General features: G+C 39.3%; 1 long non-coding RNA gene across 1 annotated transcript; it reads right to left on the bottom strand.

Annotated features, from left to right (window-relative positions):
* Nucleotides 1–6811: 6811 nt before the first annotated feature.
* Nucleotides 6812–21990, bottom strand: LOC110221745 (uncharacterized). Its single transcript, XR_002328219.2, has 3 exons — nucleotides 21638–21990; nucleotides 9089–9166; nucleotides 6812–7384 (listed from the first exon to the last, which is right to left on the bottom strand). It is a non-coding gene; the product is annotated as an uncharacterized LOC110221745 (long non-coding RNA).
* Nucleotides 21991–22514: the final 524 nt, after the last annotated feature.

Here is a 22514-nt window from a genome sequence, read left to right as displayed (position 1 = left end):
ATGTCCTTTTTTGAAAGGGCAGGCTAGCAAGCAACTCATTTGTGTTACTGTCACCCCATACTCTGCTGACCACTATTCCCTGGAATTCTCACCCCGAGACACTCTGCCCCATAGATGACCTGGTCAGTGATTTGGCAAAATGGGAACATGGTTAATCTAGTCTGACCCTGATATTCAGGGCTTACCTCCTCTCCAGCAGTGATCAAAATGTCTCTATACCGGGCACCCATATACTTCATCCTTTGAAAATGGGGAGACTTATATGAACAGATGCAAAATGAAGTAGGCAAAACCAGTAAAACAATGTGTGTGTGTGTGTGTGTGTGTGTGTGTGTGCACATGTGTATATGCAGGCAGCTAGGTGGAACAGTGGATAGAGTGCAGGGCCTGGAGTCAGGAAGACATAAGTTCAAATGCAGCTAGCTCTTGCTAGCTATGTGATCCTAGGTAAACCACTTAATCCTGCTTGCCTTAGTTTCTTCATCCAAAAAATGAGCTGGTGAAGGAAAAGTCAGACCACTCCAGCAACTTTGCCAAGAAAACCCCAAAAGGGATCACAAACAGTCAGACATGACAGGGAAAAAAATAAACAACAACAATTATGGATATGGATATGATGTCTCCTTCCAGTAGAATGCAAAATCTTTGAAACTAAGTATTGTCTCATTTTTGTTCTCATAGTTCCAGTGCTTGCAACATTGGGATAGGACAGGACCTGAGATTTCACCAGTATAGGGAACTACTGGATGAGAAAACCCCTATACCGATGAAGGTCTGCACCTTCTCTTCGATTTATATTCTTAGAGAGTTGTCTGAGGACATCGAGAAACTAAGTGATTTGCTCAATTTCATATAGTGGGTGCTTCTCAGAGTTGGGACTTAGACCCAGATCCCCCTGATTATATGTTTATTGATTGATTGACTTTGAGGCCAGATCTCTGTATGCTATGCTGTTTTCTACTTGGTACACAGTAGATACTTAATGAATGTTTTTTTAATTGCTTGTAGGAATTGCTGTTGAAATGTTTAAAAATACAATTTAAGGGAATCTGTAGGATTTTTTTGTGGGGGGGGGAGGGAAGAAGATATATTTATTTTATTCTTTTTTCCTTAAAGTGTCCTAAGAATGTGAGCAGTTATTTAGTAATAGACATATTAAGGGTTAAATAAATGAAAGCCTCCTTAACGGTATTTTTAAATGTTTTCTTTCCCCTTTGAAATGCTGCTCATAAAGTCTTTGCAAGTAGGCATGGGAAACAGACTACCAACTCGGATTAATCTTTAAGTGAGAACAGAATGGGGGTGGGGGCGGGGAGTACTGTACCTCATTAACAAGCGGATATCCATTGTGTCCTTTTCTAGATGAATGGTAAAACTGCCCCCATCGAGATAAAGGGTGAAACCACAGAGTTTCCACTTTCCCAAGGATTTAGCCCCCCTCCTCCCCGTGCACCTCCACCCCAACCTCCATCCTTCTCTCCTCTCCCAGCCTAGCCACTCACCCCCTGGCCTGAGCTTTGCCAGCTCTGTCCGCCCAGTTCCTCTTTGGCTGTGAGCTCTGGCCCTGAGCCCGTGCTGTCCCAGAGGTCAGGAGAGAACTCCTATTTCCCTGCTGCCAAACCATCTCATTCAAAGATTTCCTTCAAATCTCATAGAAATGTAAGATGTTAGAGCCTTACAGGGGCATTTCTTCCAAACCTTTTATTTTATAGATAAGGAAACTGAGGCCCGGAGTGATATACTTGCTCACGATTATGTAGATAAGGGGCAGAGCTGAGACTAGAAGCCAGGTCTCCTGACTCTCAGGCTAGTGCAAGTTCAACTACAAGAGGTCTTAGAAATGGCTTTGATAGGGGCAGCTGGATGGCTCAGTAGAGAGAGTCCAGCCCTGGAATCAGGAGGACCTGAGTTCAAATACAGCCTTAGACACCTACTAGCTGTGTGACCCTGGGCAAGTCACTTAACCCCTATTGCCTCCAAAAAAAGAAAAAGAAAAAGAAAAAAAGGAAAAAAATGACCTTGATAACCCCCAGCCAATGAAAATCAGCATCTTTCTGCATCTTCTGGCCTTAGAGAATTGCCTGAGTGTACAGAGAAGAAGTAAAGGCTCACATAGCACCCAAGGTTACACAGCCACTATGTGTCAGAGGCAGGAATTAAACCCAGGTCTTCCTGGGTTCCTGCAAACAACTATACAACTAGGTAAAGTAGAAGTTAGAGCCCTGGACTTGTCAAGAAGAACTGAGTTCAAATTCTGCCCCAGACACTTGCTGGCTATGTGACCTTGGGCGGCAGTTCACTTAACTTTTCAGCCTCAGTTTCCTCATCTGTAAAATGTTAATGATAATAATAGCATTTACTTCACAGAGTTGTTATGAGAATCAAATAAGATAACATGTACAGGGCTACATAAATGCTAGCTGTTATTATTAGCAACAACAACAACAACAACAACAATTTGTATCACATCTATGATTTCAGTGGAATAGGGAACTTCTTCTACCAGTACTAATCTGTACCTGCTCTTCCATTTATACAGAATTCCACTGAGAGGTCATATGGCCGGTTCATAAAGTCTGTCAGGGGTAGAAATTGAACTCAGACCTTCCTGACTCTGGGCTCAGCTCTCTACTACCACATTGCCTTTACATAAGGAGCCTTTTCCAATTAAATGGCTAATGTTTGTAATTGATCAATTATTTATTAATAATAGCTAGCATTTATATAGTACTTTAAAATTTACAAAGCACTTTACAAATATGTCATTTTATCCCCACAAAAATCCTGGGAAGTAGCTGCTATTATTATCCCCATTTTACAGATGAGACATCTGAGGCATGCATATTAATCAGGCATTGAGAATATGATGAAGAAAAGGAATCAGTCACTGCCCTCAAGAATCATGTTTCATCATAGGAAATGGCATATACACATATAAAAAAAGTAATGGGGGGATCAGCAGAGTGGGGGCTGACCTAGCCACTAGGAGGTACAGGAAAAGACTCCATGGAGGAGGAAGGGGCTTTTGAGCTGAGATTCCAAGGAATGGGGACAAGGACAGAGACCATTTCAGGTAGTAAAGAGGACAGCAAATGCAAAGAGACGTTCTAGATTCCTCTTCTTCTTCTTCTTCTTCTTCTTCTTCTTCTTCTTCTTCTTCTTCTTCTTCTTCTTCTTCTTCTTCTTCTTCTTCTTCTTCTTCTTCTTCTTTTTGCTAGGCAATGGGGTTAAGTGACTTGCCCAGGGCCACACAGCTGGTAAGTGTTATGTGTCGAGGCTGGATTTGAGCTCAGGTCTTCCTGACTTCAGAGCCAATGCTCTATCTACTGTGCCACTTAGCTGCCCTGACATTCTAGATTCTTAACTGTTATTTGTTTACTTGTCCAAACGATTCTAGACCCCATGAAGTTCATATTAAAGACAAAAGCAAAGGAAAAAAAATCTCATAAAAAATGAAAGGAGTTTTCTCTCTCTTTTTCTCTCTCTCCCTCTCCATATATGTATAAAAACATTTATTTATCTGTCTATCCAACTATCTTGTTGCCTTAGGAACTAAATTGATTAAAGGCAAGAACTGTGACTTTTCATATTTTGGTGCAGTGTTTCTGAATTCCGAGTATTCAAGGTTCTTTCCTGAGGCATTCTGGGAAAGTCTGGCATTTGTACCCCCAGCCTACGTCAGTGCCACTGTAAGCAGATAACTGCAATATCTTGCTCATCTGACACCATTCGGGAGTCCTGAAAGTTTCAAAAAATAAAGGGAGGGGTAGCTGAATTTCTGTTGCTCTGATTTTAGCACCATTCTTCAGGCTTTTATGGAGGCTTAAGAGCCAAAGTTTAAAGTTCAGCTTTGACCTTCTGAATGGAATCCAGTAAAATTTTGTTGGCATAACAAGCATTGTCTGTTTGTTTGACTTTTATGGTCTGTCTGGGTAAGTGCCCGGTTTCCAAAGCCATGAAAAATATTCGCTAGGCTTGGTCTGTGACATAGGGTATATCATTTATGCTCAGAGTCTGGGTTTTTCCTTTTGTCAAATTCAATGCTGTTCATTTCAGTTTGATTTAATTTGCTCCAGTCCAAAGTGCTAGGGATATAGAGACACAAACTTCCTTCCTTTGGCTTTAGAGGGATTGAAAGTTAGTTTGAAGGTTGAATTTCATGAATTTAACCTTTGGGTTCTAAGAGTAAGGGTCCAGTAGACTAAGATAAAGTCAGAAGCTTAGATTTAATATAGACTCCAGTCCTGGCTTGGTTATTAACTTTTTAGATGATTTTGGAAAGGTTGCAAATATCCTGGCTTCTTATTAAGAGAGGAAATTACCCAGCATTATGGGACAAGCGTCACATAAATGGCCCATGGTATTGGATTTTGCCAAATGAAAGTGACATAGAGATACTTTATTTTCTCTTACAGGGATGGAAGGAGAGGGGAAAATAAAGAACAACTCTTTTTTCTTCTAGAAGTGGAGAGTTAGGGAGTTAAATGGAGTCATCATATCATTGTGGGTAGATATTGGAACAAGGCATTGTGTGGTTGGGTAGGTTCCACTCCCCCACCCCTCAAATACACTTGGGTACACTCCCATGGATAGCCAAGGTCAGATTCCACTGTTGCTGGTTAGGATTGAGCAACTCTTAAAGTGACTGTTCCACATTGCAAAGTTGTAGTGCCAAGGTTGTACTCTTAATGTATCCTGGGAAACATATGACCTAGGATTCTAGAATCATAGGACCAAAGACCTAGACCTAGAAGTGACCTCTGAGGCCATCTAGTCCAGCCCTCAATTTTATAGATGAGAAAACTGAGGCACTGGGAGGTTACATGTCACATAGGTAATCAATACCAGAGGCAGAATTGGAACCCGGCTTCCCTGTCTCCAAATTTTGTGCTCTTTTCAGTACATCTCATTGCTGTAGAGTCCATTGAGGTAAATTCGTGTGTCTGTGTATTCAGAACAGCCAAGGATGGTTGAGTTGTTCCAGCAAAAGGTGATCACAGAATAACATAACTTTGGAATCAGAAGAGATCAATCCACACCTGAAAAAAAAATTCTTGTTGCGCTTTACCTGGCAGGTGGTTATCCAGTCTTTGCTTGCAGACCCCCAATAAAGGAAGACCCACCACCTCCTAAGGCATCTCTATTCACCTCTTTTTGAACAACTCTAATTTTTAGGAGGTTTTTCCTGACATCCTTGGGATGCCAGGCAAAGTAAATCTAATCTCTCCTCCAGAGGTTGTTGAGTTGTTTTTCAGTCTTGTCCGACTGCCATGACCCCATTTAGGGTTTTCTTGGTAGAGATACTGGAGTGGTTTGCGATTTCCTTCTTCAGCTCATTTGAGAGATGAGGAAACTGAGGCAAACAGCACTAAGTGACTTGCTGGGGGTCACACAGCAAGGAAGTGTCTGAGGCTGGATTTGAACTCAGGAAGATGATTCTTCCTGACTCTAGACCCAGTATGGTGCCACGTAGCTGCCCTTCTTTCAAATGAGAACTACTCAGTTACTGTAGGATATCAAGACTTCTGAGCCTTCCCTTGCCATGTTAACCATCTCCTTTTAGTTGCAAGTGTTTGAAGAACTTTTGGCCAATCATATGGACTTGGGTTGATTAGATGGAATTTTAAGGCAATGGAAGATTTATGGCAGCAAACATGTTAATTTTCAGTAACAGCATTTCCCAGTGATACTGATAATACATATTGTTTTAAATTTAAGGAAATAACTTTTTTTTTCATATTTGTAAGTCTGGGTGTTGCTATAAGAATTTTGTCTTTTGTATACCATAAATTCAAAACAAGTTGTAAGCTCCCTCTCCTTTTAGCCATGTACATGCCTATATCTTAGTCTTTTTTAAATTAAAAACTTTCTTTTTTTAAAATTTTTATTTTTTAGGCAATTGGAGTTAAGTGACTTGCCCAGAGTCACACAGCTAGTAAGTGTTTTAAGTGTTTGATCTGAGGCCGGATTTGAACTCAGGTACTCCTGACTTCAGGGCCGGTTCTCTATCCACTGCGCCACCCTAAATTAAAAATTTTCAATTAATGAACATTTTTCTTCCTCTCACCCTTTATTTCCACCTCTCCCCCCAGAATAACCACCACCATCACCAACACACAAACTTCCTAATAAATACACATAACCAACCAAACAAAAAAAACCTCCCATGTTGACCATGTCCAGAAATGTGTGTCTTATTCTGTGCCCTGAATCTATCATTTCTGTGTTCTAAAGTGGTCTTCAGTCTGGACTAATCCTTTGTCATTGCTTGATCTGAATACTTAAGTCTTCCAGAATATTTGTCTTTATCATGTCGTTATTATTCTATAAATTGTTCTCTTGGTTCGGCTCACTTTACTCTGCCTCAGTTCATGGAAGTCTTCCCAGTTTTCTGTTAAACTCTCCCAGAAACTGTCTCTGGACACTTATTTAGTGTCATACCAATACAACTACCAAAAGATTAATAGAGCTAGAAAAAATAATAATGAAATTTATCTGGAGGAATAAGCAGTCAGTAATCTCAAGGGAAATCATAAAAAAAAGGAGGTAAGAAGGGGTCTTAACAGTATCAGATCACAAACAATACAAAGATTACAAACAAAATGGATTACAGATTAAAACCAGAAACAAAACAATAAGCATCGAGATGATTTGGTAGTGGCCAAAGCCGTGCTTCTCAAAGTACAGTCTGGGGATCCCAGGGGACCCCTGAGATGTTTAGACCCTTTCAGGGGGTCCTCAAGGTGAAAAAAAAAATTGCATACTAATACGAAGATATTTAGCACTGAGCCCAGTGCAATAGTAGGTGTTTAATAAGTATTTATCGATTCATTGATCATTTCTAACATAGTAAATACTATTAGATATAACCCATAAAAATACAAGCTCATGGAGGGGGAGTCCTCAATAATTTTAAGAGGTAAAGGAGTCCTGAGACAAAAAAGTTTGAGAACTGGAGAGTAAAGGAATAGAGAGGGATCCGTGGAACATATTGGGTATGTGACATACAGAAGAAAATAAATGCAGTATCATAGTGTTTGATAAGTCCAAAGATCCTGACCAATGTATTAACGACTCACTTACTTGACCCAAACATCTGGGAAAAAATTCTTTCCATTAATCCCCTCTCAATGCTTCTTATCGGCAGAAGGCTTCCACTGTTGCTTTAAAGCCAGAGAAGATTTATGAGAGATGAGATCATAATCACTCTCTTCTCCGAGAGAGGAATTGTCCTTACAAGAAAACGCAGAAGCTGCAGAAAGGCCTGGGGCTTGGTTCAGGAAGGGAGAGGAGTTAGCAGTACGGAAAAAACGGTCTCTTCTTGTGTGAGCAATGACATTAGTTATTTCGTACAGCCTCCCCGGAAAGCACTGCAGTGTTGTAGCTTGTAATTGAGGAATGGAAATAAAATGAAACCTCATTAGTGAAAATGGATTTGGAGTGGAGAAAGGGGAGAAGAGAAAGTCAAAAGGAAAAAAAACACAAACACAGTTATTTTTATTCTCTCTGCCTCTCTAGAGGTGTAAATTGTGAATTAAATCGAGTCTGCTCATAAAACAGGAGGTGTTGACTAGGGCTGACACCTGTCTTCTGCCTGTTCTTACCCAGCTGGAAATAGGGGAGTCTGCCTATTAATAAGTTAATTCTGGGCCTCACTGGATTGAACTGGTAATAAATCAGGAGTGGAGATGATTCTGGGAGGGGGGAGTCTGGGGCCTGCTGCTAACAGGGCTAGTGTTCCTTAAGGCAAAGGAGATACCAGGTCAGAGCAGTCATGTCCATAAATCTGGCTTTCATGGCCAGGTGATTTGAGAAATAAAATAAGCCCCAAGACAGGATAGTGAATTTTTATGGATTCCTGAAGGTTCACACATAGCCATAGAACTGATAAAATAATTTTAATATACTTAGGAAGATAAGCAATTTCTGAATTTAGAATCATAGAACTAGAGCTTTGAGGGAAGTTAGAGGGCATTTATACTAGCTCCGTCATTTTACAAATGAGGAAACTGAGGCTCAAGAAGGCTGAGTGGCTTGCCCTAGGTACCAGAGGTGAGAAGCCTCAGGGACAGGATTTGAAGATCAGTCCTCTTTCCATTGTACTGTGATTTCTCTCTAGGCCTTTTTTCATGTCCTTGAGATTCCTGTTGTCTAAAGTAGGGGCTCTTAACCTAGGATGATACATAGACTCTGGTGGTTTTCAGAGGGTAGTGAACTTGGATAGGAAAAAATTACATCTTTATTTTTACTAATTTGTGATTTTCTTGTAATCTTATGTATTTTGTTTTATATGACTAAAAATGGTGTTCTGCAAAGGGCTCCATCCCCCTTTTGTCTCAATCAGACCCCCTGCCCAAGGGGTCCACTAAAAACATGTGTTCCTTACATAAGCAAGCTTGGAAAGGATGGACAACTGACCCCCTCTACTCCCTGAAATAAACATACAACAATGGCTCCAAAGAAGAAAGAAATTATTACTGGATAGTATCTTTCAGATTTATTCTGACAAAATATGAAGAATATGGGAAATATGAATGTGATATAAATATGCTTGGTGAGTCTGTGTGAGGCATCCACACTAATTTTCATCAGTGTGGGAGAACTTCTGGTGTGGAAACTCCCTCCACTGCTGCAGGTCAGCAACTCATCTATCATTCATAGTCTCAAAGAGTTGCCTGTGGCACTGAGAGGTTAAGTGACTTGACCCATGGTCACTTAGCCAGCATGCCTTAAGGGCAGGACTCAAAAGCTTCCTGACTAGGAGGCTAGTTTTCTAGTTAATGTGATAACATGCCTTTTTCTCTTATAATAATGTTCACAATATAGCATTTAAGGTTTGCAAAATGCTTTATTACATCTCTTGTTGTTCATCCTTGGTTTCTCAAAGAGTACCAGTGACATCACAAGGGTGATGTCTTGACTGGGCATGAATTGGATTCAACATGCTCAAAGTTGTCAGCCTCACTCTCTCCTCCAGAATCACCTATTGCCTCATTTCATCTTTACAATAATCCTATGGAGTAGCTGCTATTATTATCTCCATTTTACAGATGAGGAAACTGAGTTCAAAAGAGTTTAAGTCACTTACCAAGCATCCCGAAGTTAGTCAGTATCTGGCTTTCTCTACTCAAAGTCCAGCGTTCTGTCTTCTAAACTACCCAGCTACCTAGGTACAGAGTAATCACTTATTAAATGTTTTTTGAAGAGAATCAAATTGAACTCTCTTTTTCCGGGCATAGGCACATAGAAAAAATTTCAAAAGAGGAAGAAGAGAGAGCACTGGTTGCTTTTGCTTTTGCTTAACAACTTCCAAGAAGCTTTTATGGTCCTTTTTTATGGGCCAACATTCTAATGCTAAGGAAGATCTCAAGCACTCATAAAAACGGACATTTTGCAGGTAATGAAAACAAATAAAATTTTGGGATAGCATAGTCCAAATGAAAATTCTTCATCTTTACCATTATTATGAGAAACTAGAGATGCTGTACACTGTATTATTTCATCCAGGAAATTGATTTTGCTAAATATGTGAATGCGTTTTGCATCTTTCCAAAAACATTCTCCAGTGGTCTTTGTATTTGGAAATGAACAGGAGCCCTTTGGGATTTGAGTTGTTTACCTTGAGGCAAAACGTAATTTTCTCTTTCTAAATAATGGCTTCTTTAACTCTAATTGTTCTGAGCTGCAGTTCAATAGGAGATGTGACAAACATGAATATCTAACCTCCTCTCTCACTTTCACTCCTGCCCTGTGTCTCTAACTTTTCCACTTGGATATTCCACAAGAACCTTTAACTTAATATGTTCAAAACTGAATTAATAACCTCCCCCACCTCCCCCACATCTTTTTCATTTCTGGACTTCCCTATTTTTGTTATGCCTCTCGTCTGGATGTGCTCTTTGCTTGCATGTACTTACATGGCTATGACCTTAGCCTTGGCCTGACCCCTTTTGAATTAATCTCTATCCCCTGCCTCCACCACTCATCAACTTCTCCTCCTTTGAGGAAATATATATCTGTCTAGATATATCACCATATCTGGAGCTAAGTCATTCTTCTTCCTTTAGCAAGGAATTTTATTCTGGCTTACAGTGTCTTCTCTATCTTTGAAGGCTTCAACCTTTGTATTATGTCTTCTCAAAGCCTTGTTTTCTCAGTTTATTAACTTTCTCAATTCCCATGCTCTGCACTTTTATTGTATCTCAGTCACACCCAGGTTAATCAATCAATCAGTTATTCAGAATTAAGTGCTTACTATGTGCCAGGCACTGTGGTAAGGTCATATTCATAAGCTCACTGTCACCAATAAATGTTTCACTTCCACAACTAAAAACTCTGAAATTCTTCTGACTATAATCTCCAATTTTTGTATCTCTCCCTGTGCCTGACCCCTCCATTTAAAAAAAGAATCAATTTGATTTGTTCAATCATTTAATTTCTCTACCCCTCCCACCCCCAACTCCTTTCTCTTGTTGCCGTCTCCCACTAAAACAGAAAAGAGAAAGAAAAAGGCAACTATGAGTAACAACATGCAAGGCAGATTCCCTGCTTGGTCACATCTAAAAATGTATGTCTCATTCTCCAATTTGAGTTCATCACTTCTTTGTCAGGAGGTAAGCAGCATGCTTCTCCTGGAAGCTGGTCCTTTGGAATTGTGACTGTTGACCGCTTAGTCAATACCTCATTCCTCTTAACCCTCTGCTTCTTGCTCACCATGACCTCTAGTCACTCCATCACTTAAGGCACTCCCAGGCCATCTTTGCTTTGTTTATGTTCTTTCTCAATCTTCATCCTTTAATTAATCAGTTCAACTTTATACTCTCTTCACTGAAGAGAAAACCTTGAAAACCTTGTCTTCTTGTTCTATCATCACTCATGCTTTGCTAACCCCCACCATCTACCTTCTTTGTATATCAGATGCCAACTGGGCTCTCACTGCTACAGGATAATCCATTTACCCTTCTCTAATTGACACATCACTGCCCTCCCCCCAGTGGTTGTTTAAAATCTTTTCTTCTTACACTTGCCACACTATCTCCTATCCCCATCCTCTCAATAGAGAACCTTGACTCATACTTGGCTGAGAAAAATGGAAACTATTTACCATGAGCTCTGTCTCTTCTGTTCTAAATCTCAAAATCCCTCAACATCATCCTTTTTTTCTCTCTTCTTTGTTCTAGTCTCTGATGATGAGATGGTCCTACTCTTCATGGAGACTAGTGCCTCTATTTGTGTCCTTGATATCATGACCTCCCATTTTCTTTAGAAGCTTGTATCTATAAGCATACTCTCTTTCTCTAATTTTCTGCCACTATCTATTGGATCCTTCCATGCTGCCTCTAAGTCTCTCCCATCCTTAAAAAAATCCAGATGACTCTACCATCTTCTTGAGCTATCATGAAATATCTCTACCCCCTTTCCTAGAAAAAGCTGGTTCTGTTTACTGCCTTTCATTTATCTTCTCTCACTCACTTCTCAATCTCTCACAATGTAGTTTCTAACCAACCACTCAGCTCAAACTGCCTTCTCCAAGGTTATTTTCTTTCCCACTTGCCAGTGTAACCATGAATGAGTCACTTAATCTTTCTGAGCCTCAGTCTCTTCATTTACAAAATGAGGATAATAAAACTTGTAGGATAGTTGGATATTTTAAATGAGACAGTCAATCAACAAACATTTATTAAGCACCTACCATGTGCAGACACTGTGGGATACACATAAAAAAATGAAAAAAAAATCCAACTCTCAAGGAGCTTACATTCTAGTGGAATAGTGTTTGTAAAGCCTTTGTAAACCTTAAGGAAAATATAAATATCAGCTGCTATTAATATGTTACTATATAATTATTTTTTTAAATTTTATTAATTTATTTTGATTTATCAACAATCACTTCCATATGCTTTTGAGTTTAAAATTTTTCTCCCCCTTCCTCCCCACCACCCTCCCCAAGACAGCGCACAATCTGATATAGGCTATACATTTACATTCCTATTAAACATATTTTCACATTAGTGATGTTGTAAGTAAAAATTAAAACCAATAGGAGGAACCATCGGAAAGAGGAAACAAAACTCAACAGAAGAGAAGAAAAAATGATAGCAATTCAACTTCCATAGTTCTTTCTTTGGATGTGGATAGCTTTTTCCATCATGAGGCCTCTGGAGATGTCTTAGATCCTTGTATTGCTGAGAAGAGTTAAGTTTATCAATATTAGTCATCTCACAACATGGCTGTTACTGTGTACAACGTTCTCTTGGTTCTGCTCACTTCACTCAGCATCAGACCATACAAGTCTTTCCAGGTTTTTCTGAAGTCATCCTGTCATCATTTCTTATAGCACAATAGTATTCCATTACATTCATATACCACAACTTGCTCAGCCATTCCCCAACTGATGGGCATCCTCTCAATTTCCAATTCTTTGCCACCACAAAAAGAGCTGCTATGAATATTTTTGTACATGTGGGTCCTTTTCCCATTTGTTTGATCTCTTTGGGATATAGCCCTAGAAGTGCTATTGCTGGGTCAAAGGGTATGCACATTTTTATAGCCCTTTGGGCATAGTTCCAAATTGTTCTCCAGAATGGTTGGATCATTTCACAACTCCACCAACAGTGCATTAGTGTTCCAATTTTCCCACATCTTCTCCAACATTTATCATTTTCCTGTTTTGTCATGTTGGCCAATCTGATAGGTGTGATGTGGTACCTCAGAGTTGTTTTGATTTTCATTTCTCTAATCAATAATGATTTAGAGCATTTTTTCATATGACTATAGATGGCTTTAATTTCTTCATCTGAGAACTGTCTGTTCATATCCTTTGACCATTTATCAATTGGGGAATGGCTTGTATTCTTATAAATTTGTCTTAATTCTCTATATATTTTAGAAATGAGGCCTTTACAACTAGAGAGACTGGTTGTAAAAATTCTCAATTTTCTACCTTCCTTCTAATCTTAATTGCATTGGCTTTGTTTGTGCAAAAACTTTTCAATTTAATGTAATCAGAATTATCCATTTTGCTTTTCATATGTTCTCTATCTCCTGTTTGGTCATGAATTCTTCTGTTCTCCATAGATCACAATATAATTATTAATAACAAATGAAATAAGGGAAGGATTTTGAAAGCATCATACAAATGCAAAGTAGTATCATTAGCCAATGTTGTTAATATGTTTGACTGTTCAGGACTTCAAAGTAAAATACGAAAGGACCCAGTGAATACTCTTTATTTTTATTTTCAGTACTGGTCATTTTTTGCAAAAGAGTTCAAATGGATAATTTTTTTCACGGACGTTTGGAGTACTTGCTCTCATTGAGATGTCGTGTGTTTAGGGACAATTTCTCTAAATTTACTTCCCCCGCCATGATGACCAAATAAACTTGACCTCATTAAAAGAAGCCTGACAAAATTGGTTAAAACTTGTACAGTCTGTTTCATGAGATGTACAGTGGTTATTCTGGGTAGTTTTCTTCTACTGCTCCCCAGGGAAGATGGTAAATTTAGAAGGATCCTAATTATAATCCAAGAAGTCAGAGAGGTGATCAAGTGCTGGCTGATATTCTAGCCCCCATCCCTACATGAGTTTTAAGAGACATTGAATGAGATGGTAAAAGATGCATGAAACCCAGCCGTAATTCAGAGCTAAGTATACTGTCAGCAGTCTGCCAGGATCATTGCTATTTATTTTATTTCCTTCATTCTCCCATCTCAGTCTTTCCTCCTAAATATAGGGAAGGTTTGAGCTGATTGCATATGGCTAAGGGGAGTGCTATTTTCTCCTGGTTTTCATTGTCCTCTAGAGTGGAACCTCTAAAGGCTTGATGAGATAACTGACGTGTTACTCTCTGTTTCGCAGTTTCTTTCATCAGAACTTTAGCCTCTCAGGGCTGCAATTGTTAGTAACAAGTAGCCCACCAAGGATGAAATTCTGTACTGGCAAAAACAAAACCAGACAAATACACTTTGTACCCAATTGTCAAAAATAGATGGTGTGGAATATGGGAGGAGGGAAAATATGTAAGCAGATACAGTAATGATGACAGGAAGGTGCTTAAGATCCAAATTTCTCTTTGCTGAAAATTAATCAGTGATGATGGAGAGGAGGAAGAAGGGGAAAAGGTTTGGAGGGAGTGAAGATCAAAAGTGTTCATCGAGTCAGAACCAGGGTCAAATAGCAGGAGATCCATCAGTAGCAATTTGAGAAAGGAACAAGAGTAGAAGACCTAGATAAGGAGTAAGTCAGGGTATAATCGATTCACCAGGCTGGGTACCTGTAATGATACCTTGGAATCCAGTAATGATTCTCTGCAAATAGCATCAGCCTTTCTTTGTTTTAGAAACAGAGACTCTATAACTAAGAGTTTTGCATTTTTTAATATAAAATTGGCTTTATTACATATTAATGCTAATTATGGAAGCTAGGTGGCACAGTGGATAGAATACTGGGCCTAGAGTCAGTAAGACCTGAGCTGAAATCCAGCCTCAGACACTTACTAGCTGTGTGACCTTGGGCAAGTCATTTAACCTCTGCCTGCCTCAGTTTTCTTATCTGTAAAATGGGATAATAATAGCATCTACCTCCCAGGGTTATGAGGATCAATTGAGATAGTACTTATATAGCACTTAACATAGTGCCTGGTACATAGTAGTCTATAAAAATGTTAGCTGCTGCTACTACTTCTAATACTACTACTACTACTGCTGCTGCTGCTGCTGCTACTACTACTACTACTACTACTACAACAAAATACATACACACATACATATATACATATTATATGTATATATGTCAATGTATGTATATGTATGCATACATATACATACATATATACACATACATGTGTATGTATGTGTGTATGTATATTTATATATGTATGTATGCCTACCTCAAATCTAGCTCAAAATCTGTGATTTTTATGATCTCTTGGCTTCTGGGACACTCATGTCTTCTGATTCTATTCCTCAGTTTCTTTTTAGTGAATCAGCAAGGATTTATTAAGCACCTGCTATGTGCCGGACACTGTGCATTGAGGATACAGAGAAAGCCACCTTTGTTTCCTTGAACTGGGTGTTCTCCAAAACCCTGTCCTGCGCCCTCCTCTTCTCTCTTGGCACAAAGACTCTTGAAGATGTCATCAATTTCCAAGGGTTCGAGTATCATCTCTACCCAGATGGCTCCTAAATCTATGTATCCAGTCCTGATCTCTCTCCTGAGCTTCAATTGTGAATGGTCAGCTTTCTGTTGGATATCTCTTCCTGGATGTCTGTAGTCATTTCACATTCCACATGGAACTTTTAACTCAGAAGGAACTTTTCCTTCTTTAAATCTACCCCTCCCCTAAACTTCCCTCTTCCTATTGAAGGTATCCTTTTAGTCACCTGGATTCCCAACCCTGAAGTTTTCACTCTCTGTAACTCCATAAGTCTTGTTGATTCTCACCTCTATCCCCTCCTCTCCATGGTCACTCTAGGCAAGGCTCACATCGCTGCTCATCTGGACTATTGCAGTATTGGTCTCCCAGCTTCCAGTCTTTCCCTTCTCCAGTCAATCCTGTCCACAGCTGCCAAGACAATCTTCCAAAAGAATCTTTGGTGGCTCTCATCTCCCTCTAGGATAAACTGCCAACTCCTCAGGCAGGCGTTTCAAGCCCTTTACATTCTGGAGCCAGCCTACTTCTCCAGACTTGTTTGCTATCCCCTCACTTTATGCATTTTCCATTCCAGACAAACTTGCTGTTTCTTAAACTCAGCATTCCATTTCCCAACTTCATGTCTTTGCAGAGATTGCCTCCCATTCCTGGAATGTACTCCTTCCTGTGTCACTCAAAGACCGCAGGTTACTTCAAGAATCAATTTAGGTATGCTAGCTAGGTGGCACAGTGGATAGAGCAGTAGCTCTGGAGTCAGGAGGACCTGAGTTCAAATCCAGCCTCCAACACTTACTAGCTATGTGACCCTGGACAAGTCACTTAATACCTATTGTCTCTCCAAAGGGGGGAAAAATCAATTCAGCATTCACCTCCTACTAGATGTACTAGTTAAATGATCTTGTATTTACATCTCTGTTTACGTGGTGAGCCTGCAGTAACTGGAACATGAGATATCATTCTGAGGTTTTGTATTTGCCTTATAAGCAGCTGTCAGTTAATAAATAGTCACTGAATTGAAATAAATTTGTTGCCATACTTTGGATGTAGACACATGGAGCTTCTGTCCTCCTAGGAAGATCTCTAACTATACCCACATGAACAGCTTCCCACTAATATCTGTCGTGAGTTTGTGTCATATAGTGGAGAGCAGACAAGCCTTCTCACTTGAAGTGAGGGAGTGAACTTGTTTATATTTGGGCTTGTAATTCATCAAACGTTATTGAACACCTTGTAGAAGGCACTATGCAAAAACAAAATGGAGATAGTGGATGCCCTCAAGGATCTTAAGTTCAATTACATAGATGCAACTGAGTGGATTTGATAGAGAAGGGTTAATAACAGGATCTGGATGTAGGAGGTAGCATCTGATCTGGGCTTGGAAGGAATCTGGGATTCATCAAAATGGAGGTGAGGAAGGAGCTCATACCAATCATGGGGCCCCACTCATGCAAAGGCACATAACTAAAAAAACATGAATTTCCCCTTTCCTCTTTTCTTTCCCCGATCCTTAATTCATTAAAAGAATAGTAATTGTAGAATTAGACTGGAGGATGCTAGGGCTTAAATTAGGTAGTATTTCATAGAGTCTGGGATCTATCCATTTCCTTCCAGACACAGCTCAAATGCCACCTCCTACATGAAGCCATTCCTGAGACCCCCCAACTGCTAGTTTCCTTCCTCTGTTTCTCCATTATATTTAACCACTTTGTATTTATTATTTTCATATTTTTTCTGTACATAATTATATATGTATTTGTTGTCCTACTTTATTAAAATGTACTCTCCTTGAGAGTAAGGATTTGTGTGTGTGTGTGTGTGTGTGTGTGTGTGTGTGTTATATGTGTTTATCTCCAGTACAGAAAACATAGTAGGAACTTAATAAATGCTTGTTGATCAATTGATTTATTTTATTTTTATGCCAATCTCAGTTGGATGAAGATAGAAGTCTGTAGAAATTTCATCTTTGGCTGGCATGAAGGGGAATGTATTCCTTAGTCATCCCTCTCTCCTCTCCCTTTCCTTCCTACCAAATAATTAAGGCCCTAGTGACATGTATAAATAGCCCAAGTTGAGAACACAGTCATATCTATGTCTCTCTCATCACCACCAGACTCCATAACTGATGTGACAATTAAAATACTAATTTAGTTCCGAGAGGCACATGGCAAGTGTCCTACAGAAGATGGTATTTATATCCATAGTGAGCGATGCTGACTTTGTCAACTGTACCTTTGGCACATCATCTGATCCTTTCCCTAGGAGTTAATGCAATTCTTGTTATAACTGAGGATCCGTGGTGATTAGCTTTCTAGGCCCCCTTATCTTACAGTTATCTTCTTGGCTTGGGACTGTACTGCTGTCATATCGATAACTGGGAAAGTATAGAGGAAGCAAGGAGTCAATTTGAAGTATCAGATTCAACAGAAAAGCTAGTTGAAAAGAGGCTGATTCTGAGCTGAACACACATTCTGTAGCTTCCTGAAACAAAAGACATTTGACTTCAGCTGTGCCAGCAGGAATTCACAATTCTTACTGTGTGTTAAATTGTGCATTGTGACATTGAAGGAAATAAGGACAGATTGCCCAGGTTGCTTGAGTCCTCCACAGAATGACTAATCATTCGAAGTCATAGAACTTTCATTTTTCTTTGTTATCTCTCAGCTCCCATCATCATTTGTTGTACATAGTAGGTATTTAATAAATGCTTATTCAAATGAATGGGAATCACAGTGGGAAAGATTTGGGAGGCTAGCTGTTCTAGCCCCCTGCTTAGTACATGAATCCCCTCCCCCATATATTTATGTGTATATATATATCTTATATATATATATATATATATATATCTATATATATATATATATATATATATGTATATCATATATGTGTGTATATAAGAAATGCAAATGCCCATTCTGCCTGATGTTTGAACACATACATAGTACATCAGAGAAAGAGTGTTGTACATGAAATTGCAGGTAACTTTTAGCTTCCAAAGCTGTGCTTCTTGTGTGTGCTTCTTTTTTTGGCCTTCCTTCTGTTCTATTTTCTGCATTTTAAAAAAGATGTTTCAATGATCCTTTTTTTCTTTCTTTGTTTCTTTCTTCTTTTATTGCCCCTTTCTTCCTTTCTCCTCTTCCTTCTTCTCTCTCTCCTTCCCTCTCCCTTTCTTTCTTTTCTTTCTTTCTCTCTCCTTCCTTCCTTTTTCTTCCTTCCCTATTCCCCCTTACCTTCCCACCCTAATCTCCAATTGGTGGAAAAAAACCACAGAGCCCTTGTAACAAATATCCATAGTCAAACAAAATGGATCTCAAGATTTTTCTTGATTCATTCTGCTGCTGATGCCTCCCCACCCTCTGAAATTACTTTGTATCTTACAACATTGATTCTATATATTCTTTAAAAAGGACATTTCATTTCCCCCAATAGAATGAAAAATCCTTGAGGGTAGGGATGGTTTCATTTTTGTGTTTGTATCAACAATTCCCAGCATAATGCCTGGTATACAATTGGTGCTTAATAAATATTGCTGATTGATTAATTTGGATAAGACACATTAATGTAATGGAAACTTAGAGACTGACTGTTTTCCCTTTTCATCCATCCATAAGGATGTTGGCAGTGGGTCCCCTTTTAGGCAGGAGAAGAAAATCCTTCCCCTCTTTTCCTTCTACTTCTAGATTTTCCCCACGTGGCTGCTGTTTGAGGATTTTAGTTAAGTCTATCCCAGCAATGTCACACTGAATCAGCAATGCAGCTTAAAAAACAAACATGATCTGAGGATTTACAACTAGGGATCTAAGCATGTAGGAAGAGTGAAATAACTTTCCCATTATACTTAGTCCTTATCTAACCTTGGTCTTTAATTCAAGGTTCTATGACTGAAGAAAGTCTTATGGGGAGCCACTAAGATAACAAAAATAGATGGTCTAGAGAAAAAATGACCCGTGATGAAAAATTATAGGAATTGGAATTTCTTGTTTTAGGGAAATGAAGGCTAAGATGATGATTTGATCTAACAGAGTATGATATGATTTAATATAATAATAGTAATATTAGTTTTTATTCAGATAACATTCTAAGGTTTATGAAGTGATTTATATAATAGTTTTTCCCCCTTTGGTCCTCTTCACAACCCATGTGAGGAACACAGTACAGATTTTACTATCCTGTCACAAAAAGTGCCCTGGGCTCAGAGTCAGGAATACCTGGATCCAGATTATTTCTTCTGTACTTACTAGCTGTCTGATCATAGATAAGTCACTCAACACTTTTTTTTTTTGCCTTTTGGTGAGGCAATCAGGGTTAAGTGACTTGCCCAGGGTCACACAGCTAGTAAGTGTCACATGTCTGAGGCTGGATTTGAACTCAGTCCTGACTCCAAGGCCAGAGTTCTACCCATTGTGCCATCTAGCTGCCCCCGTCACTCAACACTTTTAAGCCTCAATTTTCTCATCTGTAAAATGGGGATAAAATATTTGTCTTACATATCTCATAAGGATCTAGTGAGAAAATGAATATAAAGTACTTCATAAATCTAAAAGCATTGTTTTAATAATAATAGCAATTATTATTATTATTAATATTATCTTCATTTTGGGATCATAAATTTATGCTCAGAGTTCATCTAGTCCAACCCTTTTGTTTATAGATGAGGAAACTGAGGCTGAAAGAATGTCTTACTTTAATATTTCCAGGATCCCTGATTGTGTTGATATAGGTACTCCCTCCACCTATTCTGGCGGAGAACTATTCTGTTCCTAACCCCTTTTTGTTGGGAGATAGTGTTTGTGAGTTGTGGCTAAAATATTCATCACCTTTCAACCAATTCAATTCAATTCAATAAGCAATTATAAAGTGTGTTCACTATGCTAGGTACTAGGTAAAACACTGGTGATATAGAGACCAAGATGAAAAGGTTCTCACCCTCAAGGAGCTTATGTTCCATTGGAGACAGCAACAAATACATGAATACGAGTAAATACAAAATATTACACAGTCATTTTGGGGAGTAGATAGCGCTAATGATTTGATGTCTGAGAATGGCCCCTATGTAGGAAAGGATGCTTGAGCTGGGGATTCCAAGACAGAGGTGAAGAGGGAGGGCTTTCTAGGCATAGAGAGAACTGAATGGTACAAGGAACAGCACAAAGACCAGTGTGACTGAAACCGAGAGTGAATGAATAATGATAATGATAATAATAATAATAGTAAAAAATAAGCTTGAAAAAGTTGGCTGGAGCTAGATTGTGAAGGCATTTAAAATTCAGAGGTGGTTGTTGCTATTATTGTTGCTGAGTTGTTTTTAGTTGTATCTGATTTTCCAGGACCCCATTTGAGGTTTTATTGGTAAAGATACTCGAGGGGTTTGCCATTTCCTTCTCCAGCTCATTTTACAGATGAAGAAACTGAGGCAAATAGGGTTAAGTGACTTGCTCAGGGTCACACAGCGAGTAAGTGTCTGAGACCAGATTTGATGTTGTGGAGTTAGACAAGACAATAATTGACAAATAATTGGATGGGAAGGTGAGGGAGAATGAAAGGTCAAGGTGAATCTGATGTTGTGAACTAAACTGACCAGAAGGATAGGAGAGTTAAGAAAAAAAGGAGAGATAAAGATATTGAACTCTGTATTGGGCATATTAAAACACCCTGCAGGGTAATTATTGGGAAGAACGTAACATCTCAGTCCTGGAACAGACCTCAGAGGTCATCCAGTGCAAATTCCTCATTTTATAGATGAGGAACCTAACGCCCAGACTGGGGAAGGACTCTCCACAAATTATGCAGGTATAAATAGCAGAAGAGGCAACTAGATAGCTCTGCAGATTTTGTACCTGGCCTGGAGTCAGGAAGACCTGAGTTCAGATCTGGCCTCAGACCCTTACTAGCTGTATGACCCTGGGTAAGTCACTTAACCTCTGTCTTAATCCACTGGAGAAGGGAATGACAAACCTCTCCAGGATCTTTGCCAAGAAAACCCCATGGACAGTATGGTCCACAGGGTTACAAAGAGTTGGACATAACTGATTAACTGAACAACAACAGCGGATGACAGAGTGGGGATTTGAACCCACATCCTCTGACTACAAATCTACTGTTTTGGCTATTGTAATGTGGAAGTGATGCTCAGGAGACAATTTGGGGGGCTAGATATATGGATTTGGAAGTCACTGAATTAAATTAAATCAAAAACTTGTTTTTTATCCAAAGGTCTTAAAAGTGACATATATTTGTACTAGCAAAGGTGAATCGTGCCCTTTACCTTCTGACCTCATTAGTGCTTGCCTGAATGTTAGACATTTCCTGGGGAGGGTGGATGTGGTTTGCTATGAAATAAGCAGGGCTTAGGGTTCAAACTCTATTCTGTTGCCTATTGTGTCATGGCGGTAGGTATTCCTGGGTTCTTAGAGAATCAGAGAATGTTAGAGTTGGAAATGACATCAGGAGTCACCTAGACCAATCCACACATGAAAGGAATACTTACTGGAAGATGCCTGACAGGTCCTTATCCAATTTCTGCTTGAAAAGCACCAAGGAGAAAGCACACCACCCCCACTTCTCCATCTCTGGAGGCAGCCTCTTCTACCCGGGGACAGCTCAGGTTTTTGAGAAGACACTCTTGACACAAAGGCTCAACTGGCCTCTTAACAATGCCCACCCATTACTCCTTGTCCTTCCCATTTGGGTCAAACAAAATAAGTGTGATCCCCCTTCCACATACTGCACTTCCTATATTTGGAGACAATTGCTATGTCTGCTTTGGGTCCTCTCTATTGAACCTCAGTTTCTCCATGGGTGTGTTGTGGATGATCACAGCTGTGGCTCATCTTCCTCATAGAGGTGCTGGGAGGCTTAATAAGAGAATTGGTGAACCCTTGGATTTGATGAGCATTATTGTTACCATGACTGTCACAGTGCCTAGATGTCATGGTGATTGGTACCATGGAAACCTGGAAAAAATAAGGAATATCATTTTCTCTCCTGCCTTTTTTCTTTTAATGACTTCAACTCAAATCCTGGTGGTAGGTTGGCATGCTTTTGTGATTTAGTGGAACGAAGAAATGTATTATTGAAAGCACGTTGGTCTATTTGGTAAGTTGTAAAGCTTGTTGAGAAAACTAATGGAAGGAAATATGCATTAATTTTAGCCCCCTACTTCTGAGAAACTCAATCTTTCTCCTGGTTATCTAAATTTTGGGGGTTTTAACCTCCTGTAAATACAATATGAGTCAAGAATGTGAAATGGCAGCCAAAAAAAAAAAGCTAACTCATCTTAAGCTTCATTAAAATGTAATTGTTGTGATATAGGCTCCTTCTGGACACAAAAGCCAGTGTCACTTTTAAACCATTCACTTTATCTG

Source organism: Phascolarctos cinereus, unplaced genomic scaffold, assembly GCF_003287225.1.
Source record: "Phascolarctos cinereus isolate Bilbo 61053 unplaced genomic scaffold, phaCin_HiC Scaffold_1;HRSCAF=81, whole genome shotgun sequence".
Classification (NCBI taxonomy): Eukaryota; Metazoa; Chordata; class Mammalia; order Diprotodontia; family Phascolarctidae; genus Phascolarctos; species Phascolarctos cinereus.
The sequence above is the reverse complement of the archived record's forward strand: the minus strand, read 5'-3'. Positions and strand labels throughout refer to the sequence as shown.